Here is a 17,133-nt window from a genome sequence, read left to right as displayed (position 1 = left end):
AAAGAAAGAAAGAAAAAGAAAGAAAGAAAGAAAGAAAGAAAAAAGAAAAAGTCTCCCCACAATGTCCACATCCTAATCCCAAGAGCCTGGGACTACATAGTTTAAATGGCAAAGAGGAATTACAGTTGCAGGTAGGATTAAATTTGCTAATCAGTTGACCTTGAAATAGAGAGATTAACCTGGATTATCCAGGTAGGCCCAATGTCATCAACAAGGGTCCTAAGAAGTAGGAGAGGAGGTCAGAGTGATGCAACATGAGAAGGAATCAATGTACCATCTCTGGCTTTGAAGATGGAAAAGGGAGCCCATAAGGAATGCAGGCAACCTCTAGAAGCTAGAAAAGGAAAGAAAATGTATTGTTTTCAGAGCTTCCAAGATGTCATAAGGCCAGCCAACACCTTGATTTTAGCCCAATGAGACCTGCATTGGACTTCTAACCCACAGAACTGTTAAGATAATACATTTGTGTTGTTGTGTGTTTAAGCTGCTACGTTCATGATGACTTGTTACAGCAATAGGACACTACCACACAAACCATGAAAAATGAACTCCATTTGTGTTACCTTCTATCCATAAAAAAAAGAAAAACTGGACAAAATAAATGAAACTCTGTTTTTAGACATTGGAAATAGTAGTGCAGGGCTGTGATCCCTAAGCCACGGTACACAAAGTGAGCCCTGTGATTGTTCTAGCTTTCTGCCTGGAGACCATCTGCACCCTACAGTGCACAGAGAGAAATACAACAGATCCCAGTAGTGTCACGAAGTTGAAGAATCAGAAATCAGTGTTTTAAAGACGACAAGGAGCCAAGAATCTGCAGGACAGAGTACTGGCAAGGCCAGAAGCTATATGGAGAAAATCTAGGAATCTGCGCAGGGATCCTCTTGGAGTGTAAGATTCCCAATCTTCACACAAATAGGGTTAAACTCCATTAGGCTATGCAAAACCAACTTTAGGGGAAAGAAGAAATCCTGAGAAGCTATAAATCGGGCAATTCCCAAATTCATACAGGAATCACACAGGCAGGAAATCATTGAGTCCCTGTAAGTGGAGAAACCTAAAAGAATACATGGGCCTTAAAATGAAATGCTTTTGAGAGTGAGACTAAACTAGTCCTGGAACAAAAGATATTCTAGATTCACTAAAAAATAAAGCCAAAAAGCAGATCCAAAAAAATCAAATTCCTGAGGCACCTGGGTGGCCCAGTTGGTTGAGCAGCTGCCTTCAGCTCAACTCATGATCCCAGCATCCTGGACCCGAGCCCCGCATTGGGGTCTCTGCTCAGCAGGGAGTCTACTTCTCCCTCCCCCTGCTCTTGTGCTCTCGATTGCTCTCCCCCCACACTCAAATAAATAAATAAGTAAATACAAACTCCAAAAAAAAATCAATTTCCTTATCTTTGGAGCAGATCTAAGTCTAAAGCATAAAGTTCACAAAGTAAAGCATTGACTAGCAAACGGGTGGACATGTGAAGAAGCAGGAATAGATGATCTAAAGCCAGGGGAAAAAATAAGTTAGTAGAAATGGTCAACAGAAATGACAGAGGATGGAAGTGGCAAAGATTTTAATTACTTACTTGCACATTACAAATACATACAGTATTTAAAAAATATAAACAGAATGAGGAAGGAATTTAAGGACATAAAAAATGGATTGAACTTTTAAAAGCTAAAAAATAGTGTCTGAAATGAAAATTTCAAGTCAGCTGAAATAGCTCAGTTGGGAGAGCGTTAGACTGAAATGAAAATTTCACTGATAAAAATTAATGGCAGATTAGACCTGGCAGAAAAAAGTTCAGTGAACTTGAAGTCAGAACAATAGAAGACCATCCAATGAAATACAGGGAGAGAAAAAACTGAAAACAATGAAGTGTGACTCTTGGCAAATTAGTATCACATACAAATGACTGGGGTCCCATTCAGAGAAGAGGTGGAAGGGATAGAAAAAAATGCCAAGATTTTTCCAAATCTAATGAAAGTTACAAACCCACAGATCCAAGAAGAACAAGAAAACCCAAGGAAAATAAACACAAAGAAAATCGCACCAAGGCACATCATAATCAAATGGCTGAAAATCAGTGATAAAAAGAAAATATTAAAAGCATTCAGAGAAAAAGGACACTTCACACATTAAGGAATAAAGATAAGAACTACTGCAGATTTCTTATTAGAAATCACACAAATCAGAAGAAAATGAAATAATATGTGGTAAAATGCTGAAAGAAAAAAATGTCAGAGTTCTCTACCCAGAAAAACATCTTTAAAAATTGCAGGTGAAATAAAAATTGTTTCAGATAAACAAAAATTTCAAGAATTCTTTGCCAGTAGACCCATACTACAAAAAAATGTAAAAGAAAACTCTTCAAGTAGAAAAAAAAATGCTATGCCAAGTTAAAATTTGGATCAGTACAAAAAAGGGCAGGAAGGATGCAATTAAAAGTGATCTAAAAAAACTTTGGAGAGTGATTGATATACCCATTTCTTTGTAGTAATGATTCTTAAGCGTATACCTGTGTCAAAATCTATCAGTTGTAATTTTAAATATGTGAAGTTTGGTGCATATCAGTTATGCCTCAATAAAGGTGTAAGAAAAAGTCATAGATTTGGAGAAAATATCTACAACACACACATTTGAAAAATAATGATATGGAATTATTCCTTACAATGGAACAACAAGAAGACAAAACAGCCCTTTGCAAATGGGAAAAGGTCAGACAGACATCTCACACAAGAAGATAGAGAGGTGGCACAGCACATGAAAAATGTTCAACATCATTAATCATCAGGAAAATGATCCTTAGAACCACAAAGAGTTACCACTACACACCCTTAAAAATGGCTGAAACTTAAGAGACTGGCCTCACCAAATGTTAGCAATAAAATAGAACTAGAATTCCTGTACAGTGCTGGTACAGCCACTTTGCTGTTTCTTTAAAAGTTAAACATACACTTACCATATGACCCAGGTTACCTTATGACTTCAACTTACTTAAGAGAATGAAAATCTATATCCACACAGATACTTGTACATAAATGTCTTATAAGAGCTGAAAATTTCAACAACAGGTGAACAAATTTAGTTTATCCACACTATGATATCCTATTCAGCAGTAAAACAGAAGGAATGACTTACGTATGCTACAACTTGCATGAATCTCAAAACCATGCTGAGCAGAAAAAGCCAGACTCAAAGAGACTTCGTATTGTAAGATTCCTTTGATACGAAAGTCTCAAAAAGACTGAACTAACCTATCATGACAGAAGGCAGATAAGCAGTTTCCTGGGTACAGTTATTAGTGGATACCTGTCAAGAGGCAGAAGGGAAATTCCTGGGTGATGGAAATATTCAGTATTTTGAATGTGATGGTGGTTATAGCAATGTACAAATTTGTGAAAACATGTCAAACTTTATAAAATGGATGAATTTTATTGTATTTAAATTATATCTCAAGCAGGTAATTTTAAAAAATTCTTTTATTGTTTCTTTAGTAAGGTTTAGGAAGGGAAAGAAACAATGTGTGCATTTTCAATTAATTAAGATAGTAACTATCTTAATTAATAATTTTTTGGTAACTTTTGAGCCATCCCTATAGGGCTTGACTGCTTGTTAAGTACTCGAGTACTTATGTAACTCTTAATAGTTTTATACTACTTCATAAGTTACAAGGACTTTCACACATATCTCATTTTATCTTCAAAAATACCTCGAGAGATTTGGCATTGATTTTTTGGATATGACACCAAAAACATAAGAAACAAAAGTAAAAATAGGAAATTGGACTACATCGAAATTAACAACTTCTGTGCATCAAAGGACATAATCAACAGAGAGAAAAGGCAACTTACAGAATAAGAGAAAATACTTACAAATCATATATCCAATATGGCGTTAATATTTAGAATATTACAAATCATATCTCTGATATGGGGTTAATATTCAGAATATATGAAGAATTCCTACAACTCAACAACAAAAAGACAACCTGATTTTAAGATGGGTAAATGAGTTGAACGACATTTCTCCAAAGAAGATATGCAAATGGCCAACAAGCACATAAAAAGATACCCAACATCAATAATCCTTAAGGAAATGCAGATCAAAACTACAGTACGGTATCACTTCACATCCATTAGGATGACTACTAGAAAGTAAATGTTGGTTTGGATGTGGAGAAATCAGAGCCCTTATGCACCACTGGTGGGAACATAAAATGGCGCAGCCACTATGGAAAACAGTATGGCAGTTCCTCAAAAATTAGAAGTAGGATCACCATATGATCCAGCAATTCCACCTTTGGATATGTACCAAAAAAAAAAAAAACCCAAACAAACAAAAAACAAAAAAATTGAAAGCAGGGACTCTAAGAGTACACCCATGTTTATAGCAGTATTATTTATAATAGAGGGAGAGAAGCAATCCAAGTGTCCACCAATGGATGAACGGCTAGAGAAAATGTGAGATATATGAGTGTATATATATACACAATGGAATATTAATTCCTTAAAATGGAAGGGAATTCTGATATATGCTACAACATGGGTGAACCCTGCCTGCTAAAGGAAATAAGCCAGTCACAAAGACATATACTATATGATTCCACTTGTACAAGGTCCCTAGAGTAGTCAAAATCATAGATACAGAATGGAGAACGGTGGTTTCCAGGGTCGGGGTGGGAGGATGGGAAGTTAGTGTTTAATGGGGATGGAGGGTCAGCTTTGAAAGACGGAAAGAGTTCTGGAGATGGTGATGGTGATGGTCACAAAAAATGAGAATGTGCTTAATGTCTCTGAACTGTACACTCAAAAGTAGTTACGATGGCACATTTTATGTTATGTGTATTTTAGCATAATTTTTTTAAATACCTTGAGGGGGACACCTGGGTGGCTCAGTGAGTTGAGAGTCTGACTCTTGATTTCGGCTCAGGTCATGATCTCAGGGTCACTAGATCAAGCCCCACGTCAGGCTCTGTGCTCAGCGTGGAGTCTGCTTGAGATTCTCTCTCTCTCTCTGCCCTCTCCCTGCTTATGCACATGCTGTCTTGCGCGTGCTCTCTCTCTCAAATAAATAAATAAACCTTTTAAAAAATACCTTGTGGAGCATGTGGCTGGCTCAGTTGGTAAAGCCTGTGACTCTTGATCTCAGGGTCGTAAGTTCAAGTCCCACATTGAATGTGGAGCCGGCTTAAAAAATATAAAAAAATAAAAAATACCTTGAAAGGTTGATTTTCAGTACTATTGTACAAATGAGAAACAGTGGCTTGGAGATGTTAAACAGCTTGCCAGAGGCTTCAGGCCAAACTGGTAGCTGGGCCTGAATCAGAACCCAGATCTCACCATGGACTCTGCTTGTTTCCACTTCCTCTTGAAGCTGGCTTTTTAAAAATGTTCTTAATTAACTGCAGAGGGAGAGCATGTCTCATAAACATTTCCCAGGCAGGTGAGTCACTGGGCTTCACTTTCACTTTCTTCCTCCCGCACTCTTCAAAATGGCCCTGAGCCCACTCATGGCACTCTCTTGGACAGCACTGCGTGCAGAGAGTTACTCTTCCCTGACTTTAAACTGTGCATCCAAAGGAGACAGACCATATGGCCAAAGGGTCTGGATTAGGGTCCCCAAACTGGGAGATGGGACGGACCAGTGGACGGCTCAGTGAGAGAAGGGGAATCTCGAGACCCGGGCAGGCATGGAGAGTACTGTCTTGCCTGCTGGCTGAAGTCTTAATGTCTCTCTTCTACAGGAACCTTATTAAAAAGCCTTAGGGGCACATTTCTTTGTTACAGGTAGTTTTCTGGTGTCAGTTCAGAGCTCCTTACCCTGTATCCCAGCATCTAAATCCCATGCTGAGTCCCGGCCTTTCACCCTCCTGGCCACCCTCCGAGAGTTCCCTGTGACTGTTCTAGCATATGCTTGGTTCAGTTCCCAGCTTCACCCTGGAACTTTCTGATTCTGTGAGGCAGCACCACAGTGAGCTGAAGCCATCCTTGGATGCTCCCTTCCTCCTCACCCACACAGACCAAGTCTACAGGCCACTGGGTCCCTCCTGCCCAGGAGACAGGAAGGCGGCCCTGGGCTCCGGGCCGGCATTCCCAGGCACCAGAGCCTGGCTATTCCTTCCCAGGGCTGTCCCCATCTCCTCCTCTCTTGGGTTTTCCTGCCAACAGTCCCCAGGCCAAGGATCTTGAAAAATGACAAGACCCCTCCCCCCGCCCTTCTCATGAAATGTTGATGCACCCAGAGCCCAGCGACTCCCTTCCTGCGTGTTCAGTGATGGTGACAAGGTGCCACTCCCTGCTCCATGTCACTCCAGGACACACACAGGTCCTCCTCTCACTTCATCAAGAGCTGGTTGGGGGAACTTGCCACGACTTCAAAGTGCTGACAGGCATGAGCACCTTGGACTTCTCTCCCCTTCTGTCTGTCCCTACGCTGATGGCCTGGTGTTGGGGCTTGGGCTTAAACAATTAGCTCATATTTCAAAAACATACTGGTCTCCATCAGGAGAGAGAATAAATGGGACATTTTTATGACCATAGCACATATTTGATGGGGACTTTAAATAACTTACGGCAAATACCCAGCCAGACACAATCACACAGGCCTGCAGGTGGGGATTTGCCCAAGGGGCTCTGCTTTTCCTGAGCCACACCCCTCCACTCAGAATCCAAGGACCGGGAGATGATTAATTCACCGCTCTTTGAAGTAAATGGGTCCCTCACCCAGAGCTCCCAGGCCTGCTGAGTTACTGAGTCTTCTGAAGGGAGATTGTTATTCTGAAAATATAACAAACACTACCCTTTCTCCCTTGGGAAATCAAAATTGTCAATCTTTGGCATTGCTAAGGGGGTGGGACTGCAAGCCATGAAGTCCCCCAGACCCTCTCCAGCTACTTAGGCAACACCAGTGACTAGAAGCTTCCAGTGGTTGTCGTTGCTGCTCTCTCCTCTGAGAGGCTCCAAGCGGCTGCTTCCTGCAGTGGGTGGCTCCCCTGGCCTGGCAGATCTTCTGGGTGCTAATGAGGGGAGCTACCAGCAGGGCCCTGCTGTGCCCCCCCGCGTCTGCAGCCTCCGTCACCCAGGCTAAAGCAATGCCCATGCTTTCATGTCTCTGCCACATCCTAGTAGACACTGACCTTTTCTTGTCAATTTACAATAGGGAAGAAATTCTGACATCCCACCACACAGGCCGCAGCCAGACTACCCCCTTAGCGTTCCCTTCTTGTGCGCTGTGGCAGGACACAGGTGTAGACACTGCCTTGTTTCCCGAGCTCTGCCTCCCCCTGTCTCCCAGGATGGGTGCAAAATCCACAGATTCCTCTTCAAAACCCACCTCCGTCCTCCCATTCCCTCACCAAGGACACAGGATGCTTGTGTAATCAGGGCCAGCCCCGTGCTGGTTTTTCCAGAGTTCCCCAAGTTAACGCCGCTGGTGCCCAGAGTGCATCAAGCTCCCATGATCTCTGCAGCCAAGGCTCAGGAGAGCCGCCAGCCAGAGAGCTGAAGCAGGGGGCAATCTTCCCTGATGCTCTTGGCTATTATGGTTTTTCTCTTTTCTTCTCTTTCCTTTTCAAGAAGAAACATAAGATCATTTAAAACACACATTTTAATATTCCAGGGCCTTGCTACCACACAGAGCAACAGTTCCAAAATAACTCAGCATCTGTAATCCATAATTTATCATCCGAATTTGTCATGTTCAATTATTCATATCCTGCAACAGTGTGTCCCCAAAGAGGCAAATGGACTCAAAAGAAAGCTCACAATGTGCAGAAGATGGAAAAATAACCCAAGTACTGCCATGAAACTATCAAGATAGAGTAGGGAAGTACAGGTTGTAATCAGAAGACCTTCATAGAAGACCTTTCTCCAAGACCCGACAATGTTGTCATTTGCTGCCGTGTTTTCTTTTGAGGGCCAGGGCTGGTGGTGGGCATACATCAGTTTTTTATTCCTAGCACAGATATCAGCAATGTTTTGTCTAGTCATTTGAGGGTACAGAATTCAATCAGCATTTCTACAGATGTTTATTAATCATCTGCAACCTGCCAGTCACTCTGTTTGTTGCAAAAAGATGAATAAGATACAGCTGTTGGCCCTGCGGAACCTCCATGGCAGGCAGGCACCAGAGGACCTGAGAGGAATTTGGTTCATTCTGAGCGCCATAGGAGACTTTAGAAGGATTTGAGAAAGAATAGTTTGTTTTTTAAATATTTTATTTTATTTATTTATTTGACAGAGAGAGAGACAGCCAGTGAGAGAGGGAACACAAGCAGGGGGAGTGGGAGAGGAAGAAGCAGGCTTCCAGCGGAGGAGCCTGATGTGGGACTTGATCCCAGAACGCTGGGATCACGCCCTGAGCCGAAGGCAGACGCTTAATGACTGAGCCACCCAGGCATCCCAAGAAATAATAGTTTTTAAAAGATCCCTCTAGATACTGTTAGGGGAATTGATTTTCCGGGACAAGAGTAGATAAATGGAAAAGTGTTCAGAGGCTGCTTCCGTAGTCTAGGTGGGAGCTGGAGGTGACGGAGCAGGAAGGATTGCACAGGTGTTAACGTGGGAGCAGATGCGACAGAGAGAGCCTTGCGTAGTTGCTGCTGGCGTGCATGTGCTGTGGGAGGAAAAGAGAAGGGTCAGTGTGATTCCCGGATCCAGGCCCGAACGCTTGGATGAATGATGGTGCCATTTGCTGAGAAGGAAACAACGGGGGAGGATGAGTTTCAGGCGTGAAATTAAGCTCTGGTTTGGACGAATTCGGTTTGAGCAGCTTATCAGTCATCCCCGTGGAGAGGTTGAGGTGGCCATTGGGTGTGTACCAATCTGAGGCTCTGGAGAGAAGTCAGGCCTGGAGATAGACATTTGGAGGTGGCCAATTTATAGATGACATTTAAAGTCCTAGGAACTGAGAGTATTAGAGAAGAGAAGAGGTCTAAGGACTGACCTTTAGACAGGTCCAGCAAGCACAGGAAATAAAGGGGAGGACAATTCAGCAAGCTGCCAGCTCCCTTTTAAGATTTCCTGAAAGTGCCATCCAACAACTCAACAACTTACACTTTCATCTTATGTGGGGTCGCACTTAGCTAAACACGCTGCTACTCCAAATGATCGGGAAGGAAGAGGAGGAGAATGTCTATTTATAGGAACCTAACAGTCCCCTCCCCGCACCAGTGGGACTCTGACACCCCTGTTCTGACCCCTTTGCCCACCTGTCCCTCACCCAAGTAGCAGGAGAGACAGGTGTTGGAAGAGGCAAAGGAGGAAAGCATTTCAAGACTGTCAAATCTCCCCAAAGATAAGGCACTATGACAGAATATATCCAGTGCCTGGCCCATTGTGGGACCCCAATGAGCAGCTGAGGAAGCAAGGAAAGAAGTAAGAAAGGAGGAGACAAAGAGGTGGGGAAGCAGGGAAACAGGGTCTAGACAATGATACACAACTTTTGTAGATTTTCTTGGCAGAAGAGCACAGGACCTGGAGTCGGAAGACTAGAATACATGTACCAGCCATAGGCTCATCATTTATACAACACGAGCCTCTTTTAACAACCCAACAAACAATATTTCTAATACTGATTCTGCAATAAAGTGGGTACTCTGACATATTACCAGTGGCGTTGTGAATAGACACACCCAACCAGAAACGCAATGCATCAATATGATTCAAGAGGCCACAAAAATGCATATTGTAACCCATTTCTGGGTTTCTATTCTAACAAAATAGCTCCAAATATTCTTAAAACCATCTGTATAAATATTGAAATAGCCTGGGTCTCTAATGACGTTGTAGGAGAATAAGGCATTAATTGTTTAACCACTGTAGCTCAGTCTCTATTACTAGCATCTGGACACAATTCCTAACTGAAACCAAGGCAGGGGAGTCTGGCTACTTCAGACTCTTCTGGAAGTCAGGGACTTCTGGTGGAGATAGAGGAAAATAGGAAAATAGCATGTAATAAGAAATGAAATTAGTCCAGCTGATCTTTTAGGGGAAAGTGAATAATCACTTCTAATTTTAGTTTCCAGTGTGACATTGATAAGGAGAGCTGTGTAGTGAGAGGACGCTGGGAAATGGATATCTTCCCTAGAATAGGGGTGCTTTTAAATGATGCAATAGGCACTGGTAAGAACTCTGGGCGGGGGGGTCCACCATGAACAGAAAAGGCAGGCCAACGTGTATAATATACATTCTGATTATAACTGTGCAGAGATAGGTGATTTTTTTTTTACCTTTGGAGACTTTTACAATGTTTTTTATTAAGCTATAATTTACATAAAGAAAAATTCACTTGTCTTAGTGTACAACTGTATGAGTTTTTTGACAAATGCATACAATCATGTAATCACTACCACAATCAAGATATAGCACTGTTTCCTCTCTCCACCGAGTTCCTTCATACACTGTAGTCAGTTCTCTCCTTCTACTCCAGTCCCAGCCACAGGATACTCTGCTTTCTGTCCCTATAGTTTTGCTTTCTCCGGAACATCATGCAAATGGGATTATACAGGATCTAGCCTTTTGAATCTGGCATTTCTCACTTTAGCATAATGCACTGAGATTCACCATTTGTTGTATATTTGTTTCTTTTATTTTTGTGCATCATCCCATTTTATGGTGGGACTATAATTTGTTTATCCATTCACTAGTTAAAACACTTGAGTTTTGAGATTTGGCAGTAAATAAACAATAAATGTTGATATGCAAGTATTATATTTGGTAAGTGCATGTTTAACTATAAAAAAACTTCCAGACTGTTTTTCAAAGAAGCTATACCATTTTGCATGGTCACCAACAATGGATGAGAGTTTCAGCAGCTCCAAATTCTCACCAACACTTAATATTGTCATGTTGTTGTTGTTGTTTATAGTCATTCTTAAAGCTGTGTCATGGTATCTTATTCAATTTTAATTTGTATTTTCTTAATGATTAATGGGGTTGAGCATCTTTTCATGTGCTTATATGTCATCTGTATATCTTCTTTGGTGAAATGCCTACTCAAATCTTTTCCCCATTGTGGGGTGGGGCTGGCTTTCTTTCTTATTGTTGAATGTTGAGAATTCTCCATATATTCTATGTACTATACCTCTATCAGATATGGAATTTGTCATTGTTTTGGCCAAGTCTGTAGTTTGTCTTTTCCTTCAATATTTCTATTCTAAAAACTGAAAAGGAAAACTCAACACTCTACGGCTCAGCCCTAATTCCAGTTCTTTAGAATGAGCACTCAGCCCTAAGAAGTTAGACCACCCTCCTCCCCATGGACATTCTAGGATAATGTCAAGTCTTGCCCTTAAATCAGTGGCACTTTGAAATAATCATGACTCTCCTACTCTCACCCTTCAAGGGCAAAGTTTTCTGGAGCTTCTGAGGCTCTAGCATCCATAAGGATTAGAGTTTCTTCTGCCTGGATGTCTTGGGAGCCTCTTGGTCTCCTCTTTGACTCCCAGGCACAGGGCAATCCCTGATATTAACTTAGGGAACCACCATCCTGAATTTTCCTTATTCATTCCCTTGCTTTTCTTTCTTTAATTGCTGATATATGTATCCCTGTAAATACACTGTGCCACTTTTGAGTGACTTATGCATGGGACACAGGCTTACCTCAGGAGTAAGAAAGACTTAATTGCAAGACTACAGAATGCTTCTACTCCCCTAACAGCTCACCACCTCAATAATGTTCCTAAGTAAATAGAAGAGTACTACTAAAAACTGAACATTCTTAGACTTTATTTAAGAAGTCTTTAAGGAAACCCAAAGACAATAGAGGAGACAGAAACATCAGAAGAAATTTTAGCCTCCAACACCTACAACCACAGCAAATAGTAAACATAACCCAATCCCTAGCCAGATAAACATAAAACATCAAACTAATGGCCTATTGACCTCGGTTCCTTTTACACAATACAACTTGTCTGACTTTCAGTGAGAAATTGTAAGGCATACCAAAAGACAATTTATAGTTTGAAGAGACAGAGCAAGCATCAAAACCATACTCAGATACAGCAGGGATATTGGAATGATAACACGAGGAATTTAAAACAATTATGGCTAGGGACATCTGGGTGGCTCAGTTGGTTAAGCACCCGACTCTTGATATCAGCTCAGGTCTTTGATCTCAGGGTCATGAGATCAAGTCCCAAGCTGGGCTCCATGCATGGAGCCTACTTAAACACACACACACACACACACACACACACACACACAGACACGCAATTATGGCTAATATGCTAAGGTCTCTAATGGAAAAAGTAGACAACATTCAAGAATGGATGGTAATGTAAGCAGAGAGATAGACATTATAAGAAAGAATCAAAAGGAAATGCTAGAAATCAAAAACACTAGAAAAACAAAGTGAAAAATGCTAGAGATGAAGAATGTCATTCATTGATAGGCTCATCAAGAGACTGGACACAGGTGAAGACATAATCAGTGAGTTTGAAGAAATGTAACAGAAACTTCCAAATTGAAATGTAACATGTAAAAAAAAAGATGTAAAAGACAAAGCAGAATAAGCAAGAACTTGGAGACAACTAGAAAAGTTGTAGCATATGTGTAATGGGAATACCAGAAGGAAGAGAAAGAAAAAGACAGAAAAATATTTGAAGCAAAAATGACTCCGAATTTTCAAAATTAATTGTAAATACTAGATTACAGAACCAGGCAGCTTGAGAAATACTAAGGATAATATCAAAAACTCGAGACCTTGGCAAATCACATTCAAACTGCAGAAAGTCAAAGACAAAGAGAAAATCTTGAGAGAAGCTGGGAGGGACGGGGAGCAATCTCACTTACCCAGAAGGACGGATAAGAATTACACGAGAATTCTCTTCAGAAACCGTGCTAGCAAAAATGGAATGGGGTGAAATATTTAAAGGTTTGAAAGAAAAAAACTAATGTAAAATTCTATATCCAGTGCAATTAGTCATCAAAAGTGAAGAAGAAATAAGAAACATTCTCAGACAAACAAAAATTGAGAGAATCTGTCACCAGTAGACCTGCCTTATAAGAAATTCTTTAAAGAAATTGTACATAAAGAAGAAAGATGATATTGGTCAAAAACTCAGATCTATATAAAAGAAAGGAAGAGTGTTAAAGAGGAATAAATGAAATAATATAAGATCTTTAACTTTTCTTATTCTTAAGTGATGTAATGGATAACAGGTCATTCAAAACAATAACAGGAATAATGAACTCAGTGATTAAAACTCACAGATAACAGAAATGAATAGAGCAATATTATAAGTTATGAAAGGGAGGAATTGGGAACACTTTTGTAAAGTATTTACACTATCTGTGAAGTGGTATAGTGTTATTTGAAAACAAGACTTGGATTAATGTTGTAAATGTATATTGCAAACTCAAGGGTAACCACCAAAGGGGGTTTGTAAAAATAAGTATAATTGATATGCTAAAAGAAGAGAAAACATGAAATCTATACAATGTTTGATTAAAACCAGAGAAGGCAGAAAGAAGTAAAAGGCAGAACAAGGAAGAGGAGAAGGAGGAGGAATGAAAGAGGAGGGGGAGGAGGAGGAGGAGGAAACATGAACAAGGGAAATGAGTAAAAAACAGTAACAAATATGGTACATATTAATCCAACTATATAAATAATTATTTAAAACACCCCTGGTCAAAATATACCAATTAAAATCAGAGTACATTTTCAGAATACCCAAATACATTTTTTTCTACAGAAACCTACTGTAAGTATAAAAAACATAGACTAAATGGAAAGGTATGGAAAATATATACCACGCTAACACTAATGAAAAGAAAGTGGGAGTGACTTTATTAATTTCAGACTAAGCAGACTTCAGAACAAGGAAAGTTATCAGTGATAAAGAGAGTCATTGCATAAAGCAGTCGATTATTCAAGAAAACAAAATAATCCTTATTGTGTATATGCCTAAAAACAGAGCATCAAAATACATGGGGCAAAAACTGATAGAAATATACGGGGAAATATATGAATCAACTATTATAATTGACACCCTTTCATTGGTAACAGATTATTTGGCAGGAAGAAAATCAGTAGGATATAACTGAACAACACCATCAATCAATTGATTTAATTGAAATCTGTAGAGTATTTCATCCAGCAACAGTGAACTATATGCTTCTCAAGCTCACATGGAACATTTACCAAAATAGACCATATTCTGGACCGAAACACACGTCTTAAAGAATTTGAAAGAACATAAATCATACAGGATATTCTCTCAGAGCACAATGAAGTTAAACTAGAAATCAATAACAGAAAGAAAGCTGGAAAATCCCCAAACTTACAGGTTACAACATACTTCTAAATATATATGGGTCAAAGATGAAGTCTCAAGAAAAATTTCAAAATATTTCAAACTGAATGAAAATGAAAATATAACATATCAAAAATTGTGGTTTGCAGCAAAAGCAGTCTTTAGAGGTAAATTTATAGCATTGAAAACATATATTAGGAAAAAAAAGAAAGATTTAAAATCAATAATCTAAGCTTCCACCAGAGGAAACTAAACAGAAAAGAGAGAGCAAATTAAATCCAAAAAAAGGAGAAAAAATTAATAAAAGTTAAAGCAGAAATCAGTAAATTTGGAACAGGAAATTAATAGATAAAATCAATTAAACCAAAGGCTGTTTCTTTGTAAGGATCAATAAAATTGATATTTCTAGCTAGGTTAGCAAACAACAAACAAAAAGTGTAAAGACACAAATTACTGTCAGAAGTGAAAGGTGACCATCACTACTGATCCCACTGATATTAAAAGAATTATTAAGGAATATTATGAACAACTCTATGCCCACAAATTCAATAACCTGGATGAAATAAACCAATTTCCTGAAAGACACAATCTGGCAAAACTCACACAAGGAGTAACAGATCATCTGAATAGGTCTTTATCTACATAAGAAATTGAATTAATAATCAAAAGCCTTCAAAACCAGAAAATACCAGATACAAATGAGATCATGAGTGAATTCTACCAAATCTTTAAGGAAGTAATTATACCAATTCTCCACAATTTCTTCAAGAAGATAGAAGCAGAGGGAATACTTCCTAACTTATTCTATGAGATTAGCATTACTCTAATGCCAAAACAAGACAAAGATATTATATACAAAGAAAGGAAAACTAAAGACCAATATCTGTTATAAACATAAAAAAATTGCCAACAAAAAGTTTTCAAATCAAATCCAACAATGTATAAAAAGAATTATATATTACAACCAAATGGGTTTTATTTCAGGTATGTGAGGTTGGTTTAACATTCAAAATTCAGGGCAATCCATCCAATACAATGTAATCCATCACAACAACAGGCTAAAAAAGAAAAATCATGGATCATATCAATAAATGCAGACAATATTTAACACTGCTCATGATTTTAAAAAAAGGAAAACAAAACCAAAAAAACTCTGCAAAGTAGGAATAGAGCAGAATTTCAAAAAGAATGTCTACCAAAAATAATCTACAGCTAACATGATATGGTGAGGAACTAAATGCTTTCTAAGATCTGGAATAAGTGAAGATGTTCACTCTCACCCCTGCTATTAAACATCATAATGGAAGTTCTAGCTAATGCAATAAGATAAGAAAGGGAAATAAGAGGTATATACATTAGGAAGAAAGAAATAAACTTGTCTTTCTTTACTGATTAAATGATTGTCCATATAGAAAAACCCAAAAAAGTCAACAACAAAAAACTGAAACTTTAATAAGTTTTCATATTACCAAATTAATTTACAAGTCAATTGGTTTCCTATACACTTTGTAGCAAAGAACAATTACATTTTGAAACTTAAAACACAATAGCATTTAATTAATACCAAAAAAGAGCATAAGTCTAACAAGATATTATAATACACATATGAGGAAAACTACAAAACTCTAAAGAATGAAATCAAAGAACTAAATAAATGGGGAGATATTCCATGTTCATGGATAAGAAGACTTAATATTATCAAGATGTCAGTGCTTCCCAAATTAACCTATGGATTCAAAGCAGCCCCAATCAAAATCCAAGCAAATTATTTTGTGTATATCAACAAATTGATGGGTATTAAGGAGGGCACGTATTGCAAGGAGCGCTGGGTGTTATATGCAAGCAATGAGTTCTGGAAGACTACATCAAAAACTAATGAAGTACCATATGGTGACTAACATAACATAATAAAAAAATTTTTAATTAAAAAAAAAATAAAAGTTATATAGAAAGGCAAAAGACCCAGAATACCCAACACAATATTGAAGAAGGACAAAATTGGAGGACTGACCCTATCTGACTTAAGACTTACTATAAAGCTCCTGTAACCAAGACAGTCTGGTATTGGTGAAAGAGTACACGAGTAGACAAACACATCAGTGGGATAGAATAGAGAGCCCAGAAATAGACCCACACAAATATAGCCAACTGATCTTTGGCAGGAGCAAAGTCATTCCAATGGAGAAATGATAGTTTTTTTCTTCAAATGGTGCTGAAATAACTAGACATTCATATAGAAAAATAAATATAGACACAGAACTAACACCTTTTACAAAAATTAACTCTAAAATGAATCATAACCTATATGTAAAATGCAAAAGTATAAAACTTCTAGAAGATAAAATAGGAGAAAATCTAGGTGACCTTGGGTTTGGTGATGACTTTTTGGATACAATACTGAAAGCATGATTCATGAAAGAAAGACTTGATAAGGTAGACTTCATTAATATTAAAAATTACTGCTGTGCAAATAACATTGTTAAGAGAATGAACAAGCAAGCCACAGATGAAGAAAATCTTTCCAAAACACACATCTGATAAAGTACTGGTATCCAAAATATATATAAAGAATTCTTAAAACTCAGCAGTAAGAAACCAAACAACCCAATTTATTTATTTTTTGGAAGATTTTATTTATTTTAAAAAGAGACAGAGCACACAAACAGGAGGAGGGAAAGGAAGGGAAAGGGAAAGGAAGAGAGAGACTCTCAAGCAGACTCCACGCTGAGCTTGGAGCCCGATGCGGGGCTTGATCTCACAATCCTGAGATTATGACCTGAGCTGAAATCAAGAGTCACTTAACCCACTGAGCCACCCAGGCACCCTAACAACACAATTTAAAAATAAGCAAAATACCTAAACAGACACCTCACTCAAGAAGATAT

Source organism: Ailuropoda melanoleuca, chromosome 6, assembly GCF_002007445.2.
Source record: "Ailuropoda melanoleuca isolate Jingjing chromosome 6, ASM200744v2, whole genome shotgun sequence".
NCBI lineage: Eukaryota > Metazoa > Chordata > Mammalia > Carnivora > Ursidae > Ailuropoda > Ailuropoda melanoleuca.
Note: the sequence above shows the minus strand (reverse complement) of the source record.